The 21,967-nt window shown below is 37.8% G+C and overlaps 1 protein-coding gene and 1 long non-coding RNA gene across 2 annotated transcripts in view; both read left to right on the forward strand.

Moving 5' to 3' along the window:
- Positions 1 to 21,967, forward strand: part of LOC139142760 (transmembrane protein 35B-like) — a 110,747-nt gene that overhangs the window by 50,033 nt on the left and 38,747 nt on the right. The gene's annotated exons all lie outside the window — the stretch shown is intronic.
- LOC139141498 (uncharacterized) lies at positions 15,343 to 15,686 on the forward strand. The gene is made up of 2 exons (XR_011554201.1): positions 15,343 to 15,501; positions 15,619 to 15,686. It is a non-coding gene; the product is annotated as an uncharacterized lncRNA (long non-coding RNA).

Here is a 21,967-nt window from a genome sequence, read left to right on the forward strand (position 1 = left end):
ACCCTGTTTTTCACTTTGGCGATGGGGTCACCTATTTTGAAATGCCCAATTAGGGGGTCAGTGTGTTTTTAAATTTCGACACGGGCTCATACTTGCCTAAAATGCATCGTGCAAGCCATGAATTTCATCATTCAGTTTCATTTTTCGGCGCGCCCTTCGGGGCGTAACTTTACTTATATGAGGTTATTACGAAAATACCGCAAATGATGCACGAGGACATTGGCGCAGCGTATCGCTCGACGCGAAGCGTAGGGTGATGCTCGGCGCCGATGTCATAGTGCATCCTTTGCGGTATTTTCGTGATAATCTTATTATTATACATCTTACATTCTTCACTGGGACATCAAATTGTCTAGCTGTGGAAACGCAGCTATCTGTTTCCGGGGTAGGGTGCGTGGCTACGTGTTTCCACAGCTACAAATTGTCGGAGTAGTGACCGTTTTAGTGCGTCTTTAGTGTAATGTCAACATTTTTTCTTCCGATTTATAGTGCAAATGTAGAACGCTATCTCAGACGGCTTCTGCAAGCTCTTGAGTGTGTGTACTAGCTGTTACACACGTACGTACAGAGCGCGTGAGGCTGAACAAACTGGCCAGTCCCTAACATCGTCTCACATACTGGAAGACAAGAAAAAAACTGTTCTTTGGTTGGTAGAGTGCGCGTGCACTTCAGGCAATGAATTTAAGTTGGTGCGTTCAGCCGCAAGAAATTCAAGAAATGGGTGATAAAGGAAGAAGTCACCGCAAAATAGGTGTTCATCTCCAAAATGGTTTGCCCAGGGCAAGTGGTATCTCTGGACGAACTGTTAGACGATGATGTCTCAAACATGATATCAAACGCCTTCAAGGTCAAGATTTGGATCGGGTTGGAACAGGTGCAATTTATAAAGTGAGCCGGCATACGGATTAAAACTATGATTGGTTACTTAGATCATTATGAGGAGAACATCATTGCGTATACAAAGATTGACAGCTGAATAAATTGATCAGATAAAATTAAAGCAGTCTGATTAAATGTGGATACCGCGTTCTGATTGGACTGATGACTGTCACAATTTTACACGATGTTCCAGTTTGCGACGTTGACGGGAAAAGCGCGCAAAACTTCAGCAGGTCAGGTCAAACTGATTATGTCGGACTTTCCTTTCCGGGGGCCGCAACACTATGTTCGTTACTCGCGATCCATTGAACGACTTGCCCGCGCAAACAACTGTCACAATTTGATGCATTCCAAGGCCAAAGATAGATACTATCAGCTGCCACGCCCCAAATGAAATGGGAAAATCGGACATTTGATATATTGGAAATTGAAAAAACGGAAATACGAATTGTGGGAAATAGAGTTTGTCAGAGGGAAATTTGAATGGCCGTAAAGTGCCATCCTCACAGCAGTATATACCTGTTTCCTATATTTCAATCTCAGCCCAAAGAGTTTAAATTTAGAAATAGGCCTAAAAGTTAATAATCAAGATGATAAAACAATTTGAAAATTGAAAATTAGCTCCATTTCGATTTTCTTTTTTGAAAATGCAAATTGGTTTATTGGTTGGCCGAATTGTGCCACGGATTCTTAATCGGTACAGTGTGGGATTTTGGCCTCAGCGAGTACCACCAGTCGCCATTATTTGAGGCAAAATTCCAAAGTCGACTTCGCCTTTTGATAATCATTAATGTATGCAACGTTATAGTAACATATTAACTTCACTCGATTTGTTATTGATAATAGAACTTCTTTCGATATAGAGTGGGCTTGAAACAAGCCATATTACATGTTATTACAGTAATTTTCTCATTTTTGGTTGTTTTATTACTACAACTACGGCCAATAGAAATTGGTCCGTTTCCGGAATATTGACCTTCTTTGACTGTTATGATTTTTTTCAAATTTTTGACAAGCATTTATACAGTAAAGTCATATAGCCAGCGGTATTTTATTAACTTTGCTGTCTTCGATTGGGGTTGTCTCGGTAGGGCAATGTCCTTGAAATGTCAATGTACGTCAAAGGGAAATTTCGAATCTTCGGCTTCGTCAGCTACTCGCTAATGGTTACAGCATATGTGGTGTTTCATATTATTTCAGTACTAGTAATTTACAATGTAACATGGTCAAAATCAGTTCAGTGAAAACTGGACGCGAAATAGAGGATGTTATAAATAATAGTCAGTCATTTGATGGCTCTTGGGGAGCCAAAGTACCGATGTCAAGAGGCCCAAGCTGAACAGTGCTGAAGGGGTTTCCCAGAACTACAAAAAAACTGCAAGGAAACAACTGACCATGCTTTCCTTAGTTACTCCACTTGAAAGAAGTCGGAATCATATTTAGTCGGATATGTGTGTGATGTTATATTCGATTGCTTGGTTAGATACAACTTCTACGATTATCCAAGTGTTACTGAATTTTAAAAAGTAATATTTTTTCATAGATACATCTAAAGGTTTCCAACAAAATAACATGTATACAATAGGAGTAATTACTCTTTTATTCACCATTAATCCGTATTAATTCGAGAACAGGCAATTTGCACAGTACGCCAAGCTATTGCCATTGAGGTCCGTTGGTTATCAGCACGATCAAATCGACTATCAGTTCGCCATTGGCATGTCACAACTGATAGCAAGCGTTGTTATCTTGTTGGGACCAACGGAAATGAAGCAAATCAGCGGTGTGGTTAGATTAGTTGAAATAATTGGCGCAGTTACAAGTTGGAGACCCGCCAGCAAACATAGCATTCCTCGGTGAATGTGCGGTTGGTCTGCTCATACTGCTTCTGAACAAAAGTTCCAAGGTAAAGCCGGACTGAACTCATAGACAACGAGTCGTGCTTTAAGAGGAGTGCTTTAGATGAATAATTGAATTGTAGGGGCATTCATAATGCGGTATGCTAGCAGGCTAGCTTACCTATTGGGATCACCTGGTACAACCACTTACTATTACTTTAGTGGTTCAGGATAGTCTGAGTAAATATTTAAATACTAACTATCTTACGCACCTTGAGTTCTCGGACAAGTTTTGATTTCACAACATGACTGTAGGTTTAAACTGGCCACTTTTATTACATTTCACTCATGGTTTAAACATCTCACAAAACTCGCTATCTAGTAATAGTTTTGGCGTTGAACTTCACATAGTTTACTCTTCACACCGTGCTTTATTCACATTCATTTTTGAACCGTTTTATTCTTGAATATTTCAAAATTTACCCTTGAGTCTCCTGTACATGCAACATCGTTGGTACGAATAATATAATAAGGGTACACAATGTTCAATGGTAATTGTGATCAATAAGGCATTGGAAGATTCATTTTAATATCACAAATGCCAGTGTACTGCTGGTTAACTGGAAATCTACAGAAGTAAATTTGTTTTATGCATTCTATTACGAACTGTCAAATTCTAAAGCGTGACCTATCAAACGAAGAGTTCTGCTTAACACAACAAAGATTCACCCATATAAAATTGTGGTATGGGTAGAAGACAATAAAGGATGCAATTGAGAATATCAAAACACTCTATAAGACACAAGTGCAACGCCTCAAGTGTAATACATGTAGTTTACATGAGAAAATTAAAACACTCTATAAGACACAAGTGCAACGCCTCAAATGTAATACATGACAGTGTAGATTACATGATGGTGCAGTTCTTGGATATTGTGTTTACCCGTCTCGTTAGGACTTGGGCAACTTGAAATCACATAATACAAAAACCTGTATGTTAAGGGTTCTAACAGTCAGTCAAAGTAAATAAGTGAAAATGTTTTCATTAACTGACATAAATTACATAAGATAATTTTAAATATTCCACACAACCTTCATACATATTTTGCATTTACCTTAAAAGTCATTGCCTACATGTATATAATATTTTTTCTATCTTCCTTTCCTTTGTATTTAGTTTTCAAAAATGACAAATCAAAACAGGATCGTATGAGAAAAAGCTACAAAAACAATTCTACCATTGAAAAGGTATAATTGCTCATGGTCTTACGCACGAAGATGCCTAAGTCAATAGTAAAAGTTTGAACAATATTTGAACACTCACACGGTCAACAATGCATAAGCTTTAGCATATGTGTGTTTCATATAGATATTTCGAAATCAGGCTCCAAAACATGATACAAATTCCGGTCTATTTCAGAAGACGAAGAACAAAGTTATCTAATAGATAATAATTGTGAAATACTCATGTTCTTGGCATCGCGGCAAATATCGAAACAGTTTTTGTAGAAATGTTTTTGAACCAAGTCGATACGCCTTTTGAAAATTGATTTTACCGAGACTTACATGTTCATGTTCATTATGATATAATATCTGTACAATTCAATTAAAGCAGTTGGATTGAATTAGATATGTCACAGAAAAGCATAAATTTCAATAGTTATATTTAATATTTTTTGCTTCTCAAATATGGAAGATAAATGCACATATAGAAAAAACGCAGAGAAGCTTATGAAATTTAGCATTCTATGTTATGTATTCATAATAATGGTTTTCCACATCCATGTTACTTGCAAACCAACCAGAAATAATAAAGTTACATGGCATTGTCCACCGGAGATGTAAATATCATGAATTCAGAACTAAAATTGTCACTGGAAATGGGAAGAAAATACATTACCAGTTGCAACCGCGAAAATCCTGTACGAAGGACATGATATTCAAAATACATATATCACATCGACGAGGTTGAAATTTTAGAATGTGTAAAGGTAACATCGTCCCTTCTATTGGAACGAATGAAAGGCCTTGATTGAAAACATCAACAAGAAAAACTTGAACTTTCTTAAACCCCTTTGGATTCTTTTCCAGCAATTATCTGCAGCAACTTATCAGACTGGCTGATATGCTTCAGAAGAAGGCGACGCAACACGCCATTAAAAACAAAGACTTGCTGCTTCCTAAGACAATTGCAATACATCATAATTACAGCGGGGACGTGGTCTACTGACTAGTGAGTACCGCTTGGCTACGAATTTAAGCAAAGGTATGCAATGTCCCGCATCTCCTGATAGAGCCCCTTCGCTTGAGTGAAAACAAATAACAAACATCTTTACTCAACGAATATAGAGAAGTAGTCTGCAATGAGCTTATTTTGTGGGTTCCGACCTTTGAACTTTATCATTGAAGCATGGCGACATAGAAGGAAATAACTAACACCTGCCCGTAAAGGCAGGTAATGTTTTGGTATTGTACGTTAATAATTGCCTACCTGATGGAGTGGTAGAAATTCGATTTCTCATAACATCTGATGCCATGTATATCGAGTGCAATTTTATTTTTCAAGATTTTCCTATACTGATTGAGGGGTACCTCCTTGAAAGACTCTGAAGTACCCGTGATTTAACCAATTTTGAGTCACTATATGGCTCGTTTTATAAACTTACAAAACTCGTGCGCCTGATAGACACTACATAGTCGTTGTCTGTGTACCTGCGTGACGTTATCACGCTGGCATTTGTAACATTCAAACTGCATATTCAACTTTTTAGTTTATGCTCCACATTTCCCAAAATAATCCTTGCCAAGCAATCTGAATCCTTCGGCATATACCTATTGCTGGTTAGTCTCGGCAATTAAAATCCGCCAGGGCTTCAAAGGCAAGTCATCTAACCTCCAAAGAAAACAAGGGTATGTTTACGTTGAAGGGGATGATGATTTGGCGAAGCTTTTGACATGCCTCCTGTTTCACACTACAAATTAAGAATTTTTAAGTGGTAGTCACATGCCTTTTCAAACTCTCGTAATTTCATATGCATTGAACCTAGTGCACGAAAAACATATTCGTCTTTGCCTTCACGTTTCAGTCTCTTTTCCAGCATCATTATAGCAGCTCGAGCTGCTTTCTTCCCATCACAGTATTCAGACCCTATATTTACTGCTTTATTGAAATAGGTCCAAGCATTCCTGCCATCATTAAGCAAATCGTACGTACATGCAAGATTAAAGTACGCAGATGACTTGTAAAAGGGACATGACAGCGTGCCGCCATCGATGAGTTGGGTGAGTATTTCTTTTGCTTCATCATACTTTTTCAATAATTGAAGGACAATGGCCTTGGCAAAAACAGCTTGGTGATATACTCCACCAGCTAGTTTAATAGCTTCGTCGTAGCACTGCAATGCTTTAGGCAGCAACTGGCGATTTATCTCCAGTGAAGGATACCCTTGGTATTTTACAACATGTGTTTTCCTAAAGTAAAAGTAAGTTCTGGAGATCCCGATGTGTGTTTTATGGCATTATGTAATAAATTTAAGGCCTTATCATAGTCTTCGCTATGAATCAAAAATTGACACATCCCAGATAGTATTATAGTCGATGTTGGATGCAATTCAAGAGCCCGTTCTACGTAAGGTTTTGCGTTATCATATTGACCCATATAAGTATATAGCTCTCCTAACATTGCCATGGCACAACCCTGATTCGGATTTATTTCAAGAATCTTTTTAGTCAAATGTGTAAATCGGTAAATCATCATTGAGGCTTCTCTACATTTGAAATCGTCGAATATTTGCGATATCTTATCAGACAAGAAAGAAGCCAAGAAAAGTAACCAATCGACTTGCTTTGGGAACTCAAACAAAGCTCGTTGTAAGCAATCAATTTCCTCATCATTGTTTTCCTTCGTGAAGTAGACAAAAGCAACGCCCTTGTGACCATAAATATATGCTTTTTGTTTCTCCGTCAGTTCGCCTACAAACGACTTCGCGATTTCGTTTAACCCTTCTCTAACCTTTACCGTTTCATCAAACAAGAAATGAACCCACACGACATCTGCAAGAAGAACCAACTTATCACCCAGTGGTCCATTGTTGTCATCACATCTGTCAAGTTCCCTTTGATTGTCAGAGAGGGCTTCGTCAAACCATTTTAAGGCGGCTGTCGGGTCTCTCTCGTGTTCCGGTCTCAGTTTTGACACGTACAGATAACCTTTCAAGGCTTTGCTGGCCACAGGAGCGAGTTCGCCATGGTGTTCAAGCATATCATCAACAGCAGGCATTAGATACTAGAGTGGAAGAGATGAGACAGTGATTTTATAATACAATAACGTCAACTGCCTCACTACATCAAAAGAAACAAACAGATTCTCGGTGTACGCATTTGAAAAAGTCTATTCAGGAGATGCACAAATTCTGTGCCAACTATACTAATGATAGACACATACTTCGCATGGACAAGCTATAATCTTATATTATGTGATACGAATACTACTGGACTGTAGAAGTGTAATATGGTGATGATAGTACGACAGATTTGTCTTGAAATGAATAACGCAGTATGTTTCAGTAAAGAATAATGTATAAATAGCTTGCAATTATTTATTACCTCAAATCTAAAATCAAAATCCATCTCCAGTTTCCACGTAAAATGACAGGGTAACTTATGCAGTATTTCTTCGTAGGAATGTTGTGTATCGTCGAATTTAAACGAAAATTCTGTTGGTAGTAACGAGAATGTGAATCAGGTAAGTGGCTGAAAATGTATATATTAGTGTTCACTTCAGACCTATTCTGCTTGACGGAAGAATAAAATCAGTTACTCATGCAGTTTGACGTGTGAATCACACGGGGTGAACAGCAACTATTGGACCATCGGCAAACGTTGTTGTTTTCAAAACTGTATATTTAAAAAAGATGCTAAAAGGTACTGATGTGTAACTTTTTAACTTATTTTCGAGAATTTACCTTCAATAGCAGTGTCAACAAACGGTCCTCTTCTTTCACTCTCTGGTTTCATTATTTCATCAATTGTCTTACGTAATGTAAGTTTTTTCCCTTTAGTTTGGTGATTGCAATCCCAAGTTTTGCAGTCCTTTCTCTTGTTTCTTCACTGTGACAATTTCTTCATGATTTGCTTCCATGGTATGATACTGATCTTGTAAGGAAGTATAATACCGTTCGATCGACCGGTAGCCATATTGGCTAGCCGTAAATTAGACATGTGCATAATTAATAAGATACAGGATGTGGTGCCATTGGTTGCCTCATGTTCATAAGTATCTATGGTGTAAAACTTGCAGTTACTTATTTAAAGGAATATTCGCCAATCGTGGTCAGATTTCATTATGGTCGCTTGACATGAGGGAAAATGCCAAGAGGATTTGACCGGTTAAGAAGGGCTTGACTACGCAGTTTCTGCGTAGTGAAGCGTCATTACGTATTCATGGTGACCCCTGGCCAGCTGTCAATATCTTTGGGGCTTTTGTCTTTTGGCCTGCTTTGCATATGCGTCGTTGGACACGACCTGCCAATCACCCAGGTAGTCATTAAACTATTTGACTGTTTACCGACCCAATTAACACTATCCAGCAGTATCAGTCATATTTTAATCGCGTGGCCCGGGTGGGCACAACGTAGGAACGCGTGTATTTCTATGTGTTCGTTTCACTTGTGGTGTTGTTTGTACCATCGTGCGTTACGTGCATTACCTTCAAGGTGACAGGCTTACTATTAATGTTCAGTATCATTGCACCGAGTTCTGCCCACGGTGAAAACCACCTGTTTTGCCTACTAATTACTGCCCGTCGCTGCCCGTCCTGAATGTAGCCCATCATAGCTACAGTAATCAGTCAATATATAATACCCTGCGCCCTATACTTTTTATATAAACTTGCAAATCATAGTCCGAGCCGTAAAATTGTTGACTTTCGATCCGATATACAGGTTGATCGTTGAATCGCACCGGCGCATCCATGTTTACTTGCCCCATAAGCTTACTACTCTGCAAAGGGTGGGTAGATGGAATTCCAGGGCCAAAAATGAACACCGGGGCGAAACTTTTTGTGAATCCATGTGAAAACATAAATCATTTATCAGTTTTGATATATACTCCTCAATTGTAAGTTTGATCAAAACCGAGACCACATTCAAGGGCTATGCAGACTGTCCATGTACGCACACACAGGCAACCACCAGTGAATATCAGCGTCAGCGGCATAACTATCGGGTCGTAAATCGATCGGCGGTTTGGGGGCCCTGGACTATGATTTTATAAGTTTATATCACAAGTAAATGTTGTGGAATATTAAGATATCGACCTATTACTGTATTGAAAAGGCCAATTTCGTGACGGGCAGTGCTAGAAGAATGACGGGCAGGGACGGCAGTAATTAGTAGGACCGTTTCTTTGAATACTGTTCGATATTAAGTGACGGTCAAACTTTTGGGTGGTGCGCGTGACCGGCGGCACTGACACAAACTGGGTTGACAAGCAGATAATTTAGGTTTTTGTTCAGTGTTGTTACCATTTGTCCATGGTGGAAACATTGGCGGAAAACCAGAGAAAACGGTCCCGCTCCAAGAACAGCCCCGAGACGGGGACGGTGTCTTTTGGCACGCGTATACGCCAGTCACCTAGGCGACGGTAATCCGCACCACTTATCACCATCGGGAAGGTACTCCTCCCCTATACCACTGGCGATCCCGCCCTCAAGGCACTACGTCATTCGACCAAGCATTGTTATTGTAATTTCCTGCATAAAATTAACAGTGAGGTCAACGGTCAAATCCTCTTGGCATTTCCTGGCATGGACATTTGAGCAGAAAATTTAGCAAACATTATCATCCCCGTCAACTGAACTTCATTTGGACATAAATTTACCAGAAAACATGCAGTTTTAAATAACCCCGACGTGGGATGACTGCGAACAGTTGACGTGATTCAGCGAGAGCTGGACGCTGACGACTCGTTGCATCTGATGTCAAATTTCGTCGCAGTCTCCATAAGTCATCACATTGTTATTTTCAACTTCTTGTGTACATCGGTAGAACATCCTCGTCTGGTAAAGCCCAAGCCTTGGGAAAGAATATCCGATATACCGTTACTGTAAGGCAGTGTCAATTTATTCGTGTATGAACGAATACTAGCTTCATTTTAAGAGCGGTATGTCGCGTCTCGACTCCCGCTGACTCATGCAAAGTGCATCACACCCAAGTGTGTCGCTACAGACAGGTCTTTCATCATCGACCAAAAGTTATTTTCACAAAGAGGTGAATTACAGACCCATATTTTATCTGTGTGTCGATATTCGGACCTTGGTCTTTGAAACAAAGCGGACTGCTCCCCAATGCGACATCGAATAATCCTTATTCTCTCTTTTAATCCAGGGTGTCATGTCGTCAAAAGAAAGGGGCGTTGAGTGCGTGGCACGTTTGTGAGGACGCGACCATATGCGAAGGAGTGAGCGGTATTGCATCATCCGAATTTGTAGACAGATAGGTGATAGGGCGGTCGTTCAGCGTAGTTTCTATCACAGCCCAAATTGACTATGTCAAGACCAACCAATCAGCGAGGAGAAACAATAACAGGAAACGTAACATCACGTGGTTCAACCCCCTTTCAGCAAGAACGTGGAAACTAATATCGGCAAGAATTCTTCAACTTGTTGACAAACACTTCCAAAAGGGGTCTAAGCTTCATAAGATCTTCAATAGAACACAATTAAAGTGAGTTACAGATGTATGAAGATATGGCTAGTATAATCAAATTACATAATAAGACCGCGTTCAAAAAAAGTGGTGAGGGGGGGCTGGAGGAATTCAGGGGGATTCAAAAATTTTTGGGGTAGTCGAGGGGGACTTGAAAGTTTTGCTCTACCTATAGGGGGGGACCTGAAAATATTTGGCTCCCAACATTTTGATGTCGTCCAATGGTTCTAATGTTAGTAATAATTAAACAAAATCTAAAATCGTTTTGTTATACTTTATGTCTTTAATCTGAAAAAGTCTAAAAATATATAAATGCCATTAAATTTTCGTAGAACAAGTTGGCCTTGTAATGGGGCAGGAGCTTCAACTGTTGATAATTTTTCAATATTTCTATGCAATGTATCAAACACAGTTTCTCGGTGTCTCTCTACAGCATGCTGAAAAACACAATATTCAGTTTGTCAACAAAGCCTGTTTGTCTAAATATTGGTGATAATTGAATGATGCAAATGCACGGTACACGTAGGCTGTGTTGGCAAGCTGAATACTGGATAGCTCAACATTCTGTAGGGAATAGAACAAGAACACAATTGTATAAACTGAACAAAAATATTGTCAAAATAAAAAGTTAATACAACTACTGCCCTGCTACTACATACTTACTGGCAGTGACAGTGATACATGTAGCTCTGACTCTGATGTAGTTTAAGAAGAGTTTCGGTCATAGGACACTCAATTGACAGGGAAACATACATCTACTTGTACACAAGATCCAGCCAGAGAGTAACACATAGAAGACTAGGGGACTAACAGTTACCATGGATTTTTGAATTCTGGCATATGAGAACAATCAAATATTAGAGAAAAAAGATGGGGTCACCATAATTGATCTTATACAAATATACGATGAAAAGTCAGTTTTTCTAAAATCACTTAAAATCAATATATAAAACCATTCATTTCAAGTTCATGCAGTGAATGAAATTTTCATATCTCATTGTACCAATAACACAAAAGTAAAACTTTGAATAGTAAAAGACTCTAATTAAATGGAAAAATGTGTGACTAAATGGAATCTTTTATTTTTATCAAATTTGCCAATATTACACCTAAATTTCTGAGATTAAAAAATTAATTGCATGGAATATTTTAACCTTCCAGTATTGTCAATTTTGTAAAACATTTTATAAGTGGCATCTAGTTATATGTTGTATATCTTGTACTTTTGAAAAAAAAAATTTAGTCGATCACTGTGCTCATTTTTCACAATTTGGTTAAACGTAGCTAGGAATACACAATTTTCATACTCTCTCTTGATTGTCATTTTGTGTGCTTTTCAGCTGGTGCCATTGAACTGGCCAGAGTTGGATAAACTCAAGTCGGCTTAGACTGAGAAATCCAAAAAGTTCACTGATGCATTTAAAAATGAATCAATTTAAGAACTTGCCCTAGGTATATGGCTCTACAACCTGCTGATAAGAGATAGTGTTGAACATTTGCGTGCAGAACGACACATTACATGTTTTTTTTTACTCTGCGTGAATTCCTAATAAATATGCGGCTATATGGTAATGGGGGGGGACTTGAAAATTTTTGAGGGTATTGAGGGGGGGACTTGAAAATTTTTGAGGGTATTGAGGGGGGATCTGAAAAAAAATAAGATTTCAATCGCGATTCCTCCAGCCCCCCCCCCCTCACCATTTTTTTGAACGCGGCCTAAGATAGTAATCACCGGGGACCAACGTCAAGATCGTAATTGTAAGAGTGTAATTGCAGGGACAAGTCTACATGCCCCTTGAAGGGTAACTGTCAAGTCGAAGGTGTGGTTTACAAGGCCAAGGTATCAACGGGGGACAACACGGAGAAGGTCTACATCGGACTCACTGATAACACCTTCAAGACGCGCTTCGCTAATCACATGTAATCGTTCCGTAATGAAAGGTATCGGCACTGCACGGAGCTTTCCAAGTACGTCTGGTCCCTCAAACAAAAGAACCAGGTCTTTTACATTTCGTGGTCAATTATTGACAAAGCATCAAGTTACTCTAACATAAGCAAGCGATGTAATCTTTGTATATCAGAAAAACTACACATTATCAGTGCTGACAAATCTACGCTGTTAAACAAACGTTCGGAGCTGGTTTCAAATGTCGCCACCAAAACAAATCTTATTTATCAAATTGTAACACCACCTACAAATAGAATGGTACGCCCTGATCATAAATATATTAGACTGTCGAGCGAAGAATCCTTTCAATACTTCTTCTGTCTGATGATTGCAGGAGTAATGAAACTTAAGTAACAGTTATCATTACTTTGTAGTTGAAGTAATTTTGTGTTGTTTTAATATATATATATATATATCATATATATATATATATATATATAATATATAATTATATATATATATATATACATATATATATATAGATGGCTATAGCTCTAGTTCAACTATTGAGCACTCTGCCAGTCCGATGAAGACATCAATCTACGTCCCTGCTCGTATAATATATATATATATATATATATAATATATATATATATATATATATATATATATATATATATATATATATATATATATATATATATATATATATATATATATATATATATATATATATATATATCCGCTGCTTGATCATTGTTTTGCGCAATGCTTTCCCATGGTTATTTGCCTTCTCGTGTCACTGATGTTATTTTGCTTCTTTTCATCAAGGATAAAACAAAGCTGGCCAGTGACGTCTCAAACTGCCGTCCCATAGCGTTGGCTACTATTCTTTCAAAGATGTTGGAGCATATTGTTTATAAGAGATGTCAGTGTCATACGATTTCTTATTATCTTCAATTAGGTATCAAACGTAACATTCTACTGACGTCAGTTTATTCGCCTTCAAAGAAATAGTTGATTACCATACCAGCAAGGACAGTGTTCTCCCCAGGCAGTTTTAGCGTAGCGGCCCCGCTACGCTTACACTTTGCCCCGCTACGCTTCCCATTGTTCCGCTACGCTTTGGACAGTTTCCGCTACCCTTGTTTTGACTAGCTTCATTCACAGTTTGTCAACACGCAGTCCGTGTGAATGGAGAACGTACGTGTGAAAATGTGTGCACGCGTAGTGTGTGAAGTCACTAAAAGGCAAGCTTAGTGTGTGAAGTCGCTAAAAAGCAAGCGTGAAAAGGGAAGTGTCATTACTATAAAACAATGAAACTTTGCCCAGTTTATTTCAATCAAGGGGGTCCGATGTTCGTTTGTTTTCTCGATGCATCGAAAGCATTCGACCGCGTGAATCACTTCAAGTTAATGCAGAAGCTCATTGACAGGAAGGTCCCTCTCTATATTGTAAGATTTCCGTATTTCTACTATAGAAACTACTTGTTTTGTGTTCGTTGGGGAAATTCAATGTGTGATTGGTTCTCTGTAAGTAATGGTGTAAGGTAAGGAGGGGTGCTCTCTCCTTACCTTTTTAACATTTACATTGATGATCTTATTCAGAAGATACGTGACCCTAGCATTGGCTGTAATATCTGTGATGTCATGGCAAATAACTTAAGCTATGCAGATGACACTTTTCAGTCCAAGTGCTAAGGGTTTACAGTAACTCCTTTATTTATGTGAAGATTACGGTAACGAAAATGACATAATTTATGATTCCAAAAAAAACGGAATGTATGGCTTTTCATGGCAAAAAGAAATCGTTTCTCGTACGCCTTGTGTAATGCTCAACGGTAGCAGGGTAAAATTTGTTATTCAGCACACTCATTTGGAGCATGTTATTACTAGTGATAAGGCTGATGATGTCGATATTGAACGACAAAGACGTACTTTCTGTGTACTTAGAGCCAATATGCTATTGAGACAATGTAAACATTGTTCTACTGATGTCAAGAAAGTGTTGTTTTCTGCTTACTGTAGAAATATTTATTGCTGCAATTGTGGTTTAACTACAAATCAAAGGTTTTGAACAAACTAAAAGTTATGTATAACAATGTTTGGAGGAGGCTTCTATGTGTATCTGCTGTTAGCAGTGCTTCAAATATCTTTGTGTCAAACAATATTATGTCTCTCGGGGAGGTTATCCAACATAGTATTCACTACTGTAATACAGAATTGATAGGTCTTCAAACGTATTGATTTCTGCCATATGTAATTCAGACTGGAATTGCTCAGTAAGATTTTCCGTTTCTTGAGGAAGCAGCTGTACACAATTTAACCCTTCTTTCGCAAGTATTTCTCATTATCTGTGTTTCTTCTTTCTGTATTTTTTATCATTTTAGTTTAACTTTTCTTTTGTTTGTTAATGCTAATATGGACACATTGTCTGAAATAAACCTCAATATATATATATATATATATATATATATATATATATATATATATATATATATATATATATATATATATATATATATATATATATATATATATATATATATATATATAATACAGTGGTGAATGAAAAGTGACCCATGCGGGACTCGAACCAACACCCCCCGTAGACATTACGGATGCCCTATCAACTGAGCTAATGGATCAGTCGGTACAATGTGGACGGTCCTGACTCTTACATGGGCTTTTCATTCTGTTGTGCGTGAATGGTGAGTAAACGGCTAAACTCACCAATCTTATGAATGATGCAAAGCTAGAGAAGGGTAAATTTGAAATGACTCACCATACGAATTTTTTTATATGAAATACAGTGGTGAATGAAAAGTGACCCATGCGGAACCCACACCCCCCGTAGACATTACGGATGCTCTACCAACTGAGCTAATGAATCAGTCGGTACAATGTGGGCGGTCCTGATATATATATATATATATATATATATATATATATATATATATATATATAATATATATATATATATATATATATATATATATATATATATATATATTGTATATTTAGTACGTCATTTCTGTGTGGTTTGCACTGCCACCTTTCCTACACTTTAATATGCTAATGTCTTTCAAGTATAAATAAGCCTTGACGTTGTTTTGAAACAATACCCACACTTTGACCATTCGACTCCTGGGTTTGAAGGAAAGCGGAGCAGTTTTCTGCTCGGCTTTTTTGTAAGTTGGCGCCAATTTTTATTTTTAACTTTTACACGTTTTCCAGTCTCTGTATGATTCAATCTTTTTTAGCATGTGTATTTTACTTTAAAGTTTGTCGTTGTTATTTTATTTCAGATTGTTTTAACCTTGATAAAGTGGGATTACTCCCACGAAACGTCGGTGTAATAAATTTTATAAATGAAGAGCTTGGTGTCCTGAGTTGGTGCGTCTTGACCTGCTTTGTTCTATATATATATATATATATATATATATATATATATATATATATATATATTTCAATATTCCTAACATTTTCCGAACAGACAACTAGGCATCATTGTGTCACTAAATTTTCTGTTCATGGGTGTTATTCGAGAAATAGGTTTCCAACCGATATGGGATATATGCCAGCGTTAATAGTAAGCCTTGGATAGTATCCGACCGGAGTGTGCGTCCTTGCTTGGTCAAAAAAACCTAATTCAAAATTCATTAATCGTCTTCGATTGGTTTTTAGGACTTAACATATGTACATCTACCGACATCATTATTAACAAGCTTTTCCATAAGTTATTATTTGCCAAATATGTAATGACAAGAATTCGATATAAAATGACTACATACCTCGTTCACAGCTCCTGTGATTTTAAAGTATGTGATCACGCCCCGGATAGCGCTCTCCACTTGTGTCATCTCTCTTCGTCTTCAAATTCGTGTAAACTTCGATGGGAAAGACACCTCGAATATACATGCACTTAACAGAAAATCACTCACCCGGAGAAATCTCTGTCACATACGGAATGAGAAAACCTAGTCGTTGCAGAGTCGGATTTTTGCCTCAGCGGGTACCACTAGTCGCCATTATTTGAGACAAAATTCCAAAGTCGACATTCGATAAGCGCCTTTTGTTGATCATTAATGTATGCAACAGTTATTTAACATATTAACTTCACTCGATTTGTTATAGATATTGGGGCACCCCTGTCAATATTAAGTAGGATTGAAACAAGCCTCATTACATGGTAACAGTTATTTTCTAGTTTTTGCTTGTTTATTACTACAACTAAGGCCGACAGAAATATTTCCGTTTCCAGTATATTAACCCACCCTACTTAATTGTCTAATCCTTGACTGTTCTTTTTTCAAATTTTTGACAAGCATCTAAATAGTACCGCCATATAGCCAGGAGTGAATTTTAAACTTCGCTGTCTTCGATGGGGTTGTGTCATCATATCCTTTCTTTCATGACAATCTCGTGTCTCGTCAGTCCTTGAATGTATGTGAAAGGGAACTTTTGAATCTTCGGCTTCAACAGCTATTCGCCAGTGGTTATAGCATATATGTTGTTTCACACTATTTCAGTAATAGTAATTTTCAACTTCACATGATCAAGATGAGTTTCGGTGAGAACTGGACGCAAAAATAAAGGGCGTTAGAAATTATAGTAGGTCATTTGTGGGGAGCCAAAGCTGCGATGTCCAGGGCCGGAAGCTGGACAGTTTTTTTAGGGGTTTGCCAGAACTACAAAACAGCCTGCTACATTCTAGGCCAATTAAACTGACCAGTCCTTTTTAATTTCCTCCACTGGAGAGAATTCAGAATCATAAATATGTGATGTTATATTCAATTTCTTGGTTAGATACATTGTCATTGATTATCCAAGTGTTTACTGAATTTTAAAGAGTATTACTTTTCAAAGATACATCTAAAGGTATTTAACCCAATAACATGTATACAATAGGAGTAATTACTCTTTTATTCACCTTTAATCTGCATTTATTTCCAGAACAGGCAGTTTGTACAGTTCGCCAAGGTATTGCCATTGAGGTCCGCTGGTTATCAGTCCGATCCCTGTCAGGTCGTCACTAACATGTCACAACTGATAGCAGGCGTTCTTATTTTGTTGGACCAACGAATATGAAGTAAATCAGTGGTGTGATTCGATTAATTGACGTGATTGACGCAGTATGAGCATTGTTACAAGTTGGAGACTGGTCAGCTAGTATAGCATTCCGCGATAGATGTCCTTGGTCTGCTAATACTGCTTCTGAACAAATGTTCTAAGATAAAGCCGGACTGAGCTAGTAGAGAACGAGACGTGTTTTTAAGTAGAGTGTATTGATAACCTTCAACATTAGATGAATAATTGAATTGTAGGGGCATTCATAGTATGGCATGCTAGCAGGTTAATTTACCTATTTGCGCCACCTGGTACAATCACTTACTATTACTTTAGTGGTTCAGGATAGTGCCAGTAAATATTTAAATAGTAATTATCTAATGGACCTTGAGTTTTTGGACAAGTTTTGATTTCACATAATGACTGTAGGTTTAAACTGGCCACTTTTATTGCATTTTGCTCACGCCTGTCAAATACATCTCACAAAACTCGCTATCAAGTAATAATTTTGGGGTTGAACTTAATATATTTTACTCGTCACACTGTACCTTATTCACATTCATTTCTGAGTCTTTTTATTCTTGAATATTTCACAATTTACCCTTGAGTCTCCTGTACATGCAACGTCGTTGGTACCAATAAGCTAATAAGGGTATATACAGTTAAATGATAATTGTGATCAATAATGCATTTGGAAATTTATTTTAATATCACAATTGCCAGTGTACTGCTGCTTTACTGGAATCTACTGAAGAACTTTGATCCATACATTCTATTATGAACTGTCAAATTCTCAAGCGTAACCTGTCAACGTGGAGAGTTCTGCTTAACTCAACAAAAAATAACCCATGTAAAATGTGGTATAGGTAGAAGGCAATCAATGAGTCAATTTATTTGAGAAAATCATAGCACTCTATAACACATTAACTTCTCACGTGTAATACATGTATACTAGCGTAGCACGTCTTAGATATTGAATTCACCTGTCTCTTTTGGACTAGACAACTTGAGGCAACATATACAAATCCTTTGAAATCACTGCAAACAATTGCATTATAAGGGCTCCATTAGTCAGTGAAAGCAAAAGTGAAAATGTCTTCACTAACTGACATAAAATTACATAAGATAATTTTTAATATTCACACATCCTTCATAAATATTTGCATGTACCTTAAAAGTCATTGCCTACATGTATATAATATTTTGTCTCTCTTTCTTTCTTTTATGACTTACATCAAAACAGGATCGTATGCGAAGCGCAAGTAAAAGAATTCTACGATCGATTGACAAAGTACAATTACTCATGGTCTTCGCATAAAAAAAGTCAAAGTACACAGTAAAATTTTGAACAATATTTGAACACTCACATGGTTACAAATACACAAGTTTTCAGCATATGTGTCTTTCATATACATATTTCGGAAGTCGAGCTCAAAAAACATGAGACAAATTTCAGTCTATTCAAGACGACGGAGAACAAATTTAGCTGTAATAAGTGTGAAATACTCATCTCGGCAATATATCGAAACAATTTGTGTGGAAAAGTTTTAGAATTACCAAGTCGATACGTCTTTTGAAAATCGATTTTACTGAGACTTACAGCTTCTTCATGTTGTTACAGTGTCCGTACAATCTAATTAAAGTTGTTTGATTGAAGTAGACATATCACAGAAACGCATATAAATTGCCAGAATTATATCTCTTGCTTCTTTAAAGATTAAAGAAAAACGCACACATAGGAAAAACACAAAGAAGCTTTCATTTCATTTCATGTCACTGCCTACCGAAGATGTAAATAGCATGAATTCAGAACTGAAATTGTCACAAAAAATTGAAGAAATTACATCATCAGCGAAAATCTTGTATGAGGGATATGGCATTCAAAATTCATATATCACATCAACGAAGATGAAAATTTACAATATGGAAAGGGTAACAACGTCCCTTCTATTGTCACGAATGAAAGATCCTGATCAAAATACATCAACAAGAAGGAGCTGGACCCCCTGTCAGTTTTTTCTATTCTTTTCCTTAAATTACCTGCAGCACCTAATCAGACTGGCTGATCTGTGTTAGAAGTAGGCGACACAGTTGTCAACTAAGACATTGAAAACAAAGAGTTGCCGCTTCACAAGACAATGGCAAAAAATTATAATTATAGCCGGGAACGTGGTCTACCGACTTGTGGGCAGTCGTTTGGCTACGACTGTGCGTAAAAAACTTATTAGTGTTGAACATCTCCTGATAGAGCCCCTTCGCTTAACAAGAAGTGAAAACAAATAACAAACAATCATAACTCAACGAATAGAGGAGTAGTCTGCAATGAAAGTGTTTCGCGGATTCTGACCTTTGAACTTTGGCATTGGAGTGTGGAGACAGAGAAGGAAACAACCAATACTTGCTGTAAAAGTACGTGTAGTTTTGGTCTTGCAAGTTACAGTTGCTTACCCGGTGAACTGGTGGAAATACGATTTTTCATAAGATCAGATGCAAGGTATTTTATTTTCCAAAGATTTTCCTAGACTGAGGGAGGGTTACCTCCTTGAAAGACTCTCTAGTATCAGTGTTTTAACAAAGTTTGAGTCACTCTACGACTCGTTTTATAAACCTACAAAACTCGTTCGCCTTATGACACCACACAGTCGCCGTCTGTGTACCTGCGTGACGTTATCACACAGGCGTGTGTAACATTCAAACTGCATATTCTACGTTTCAGTTGATGCTACATATCCCAACTATCCCAAAATAACTTTTGCTAAGCAAACCGAATCCTTTGGCATATTCCTATTGCTGATTAAGTCTCCGAGTCGGCATTTTAAATCCGCCGGGGTCTTGAAGAATTTACCGTATAGAGGCAAGTCTACGATGAAGGGGAACACGATTGAGCGAAGATTTCGACATGCCTCCTGTTTCATCCATTTCGTTAACTACACTACAAATTAAGTATTTCTAAGTGGTATTCACATGCCTTTTCAAACTCTCGTAATTTCATATGCATTGAACCAAGTTCAAGTAAAACATATTGTTCTTGCCTTCCTGCTTCAGTCTATTTTCTAGTATCATTATAGCAGCTCGAGCTGCTTTTTTCCATCACGGTATTCAGAACCTAAATTTGCTGCTTTATTGAGATATATCTCACGTTTCCTGTCATCATTCAGCAATTTGTACGTACATGCAAGATCAAAGTACGCCCATGATTTGTAAAAGGGACATGACAGCGTGCCACTATCAATTAGACTGGTGAGGATTTCTTTAGTTTCATCATGCTTTTTCATTAATTTAAGGACTCCGCCCTTAGCGAATACAGCATGGTGGAATACTCCACCAGCGAATTTAATAGCTTCGTCGTAACAAAGTAATGCCTTTGACAACAACTGACGATTAATTTCAAGTGAAGGATGACGTTGATATTTTGCAACATATATCTGCCCTAACATATCCGTCAGTTCCGGAGATTCTGGTTTGTGTTCTATGGCATTATGGACTACATTTAAGGCTCTGTCATAGTCTTCGCTACGAATTAAAAACTTAAGAACTTCACTCAGTATTATTGGAGACGTTGGATGTAATTCTAGAGCCCGTTCGACGTAAGGTTTTGCGTCATCATATGGATCCATATCGGTATACAACTGTCCTAACACTGCCATGGCACAACTATGATTCGAATTTATTTCGAGGACTTTCTCAGCTAAATGTTCAATACGGTAAGTCATCATAAAGGCTTCTTTACATTTTCGATCGCCGAAAATTCGCCGTCTCTTAAGCGACAAGAGGAAAGCAAATAAAACTAACCAATCGATTTTCTTTGGGAAGGCTAACAAAGCTCGTTGTAAGCAATCAATGCCCTCGTCATTTGCCCCCTTCCGAAAATAGAGAGAAGCAACGCCCTTGTGACCATAAATATATGATTTTCGTTTCTCTGTCAGTTTGCCGACAAATAAATTTGCGATTTCGTTTAATCTTTCCCTGACCTTTTCCTTTTCACCAAACAAGAAATGAACCCATGCTATATCTGCAAGAAGAACCAACTTATCACCCAGTGGTCCATCGTTATCATCACATCTGCCAAGTTCTTTTTGATTGTCAGACAGGGCTTCATCAAACCATTTTAAGGCGGCTCTCGAGTCTCTCTCGTGTTCCGGTCTCAGTTTTGACACGTACAGATAACCTTTCAAGGCTTTGTTGGGTACAGGAGCGAGATCGTCATGGTGTTTAAGCATATCATCAGCAGCAGGCATTAGATACTGGAGTGAAAGAAATGAGACAGCGATTTGTGAGAGCAGGGAAAAGATGAAGTCATGTCAATAACTCTAACACAATACGTCAATTACCTTACAACATCATAAGCACGTGTGACTCACTTTATGTCTAAATCGCATTAATATAATCTCACGGCATGGAAAATCTATAATCTTACATTTGTATGAAATTGTTTATGGAGCAGGTACATATGAGTTCAAGTGATGGCGACAGAGACGGCGGCTGTATTTCTTCAAACTGTATTACTACAGCTACGTTGGAGTGCTGTTACAAACATATAGTATAACAGTGAGTGGGTATGTGACGACCAGATCCAGAGATGAGCGG

This window comes from Ptychodera flava, chromosome 10, assembly GCF_041260155.1.
Source record: "Ptychodera flava strain L36383 chromosome 10, AS_Pfla_20210202, whole genome shotgun sequence".
In the NCBI taxonomy this organism is placed as follows: Eukaryota; Metazoa; Hemichordata; class Enteropneusta; family Ptychoderidae; genus Ptychodera; species Ptychodera flava.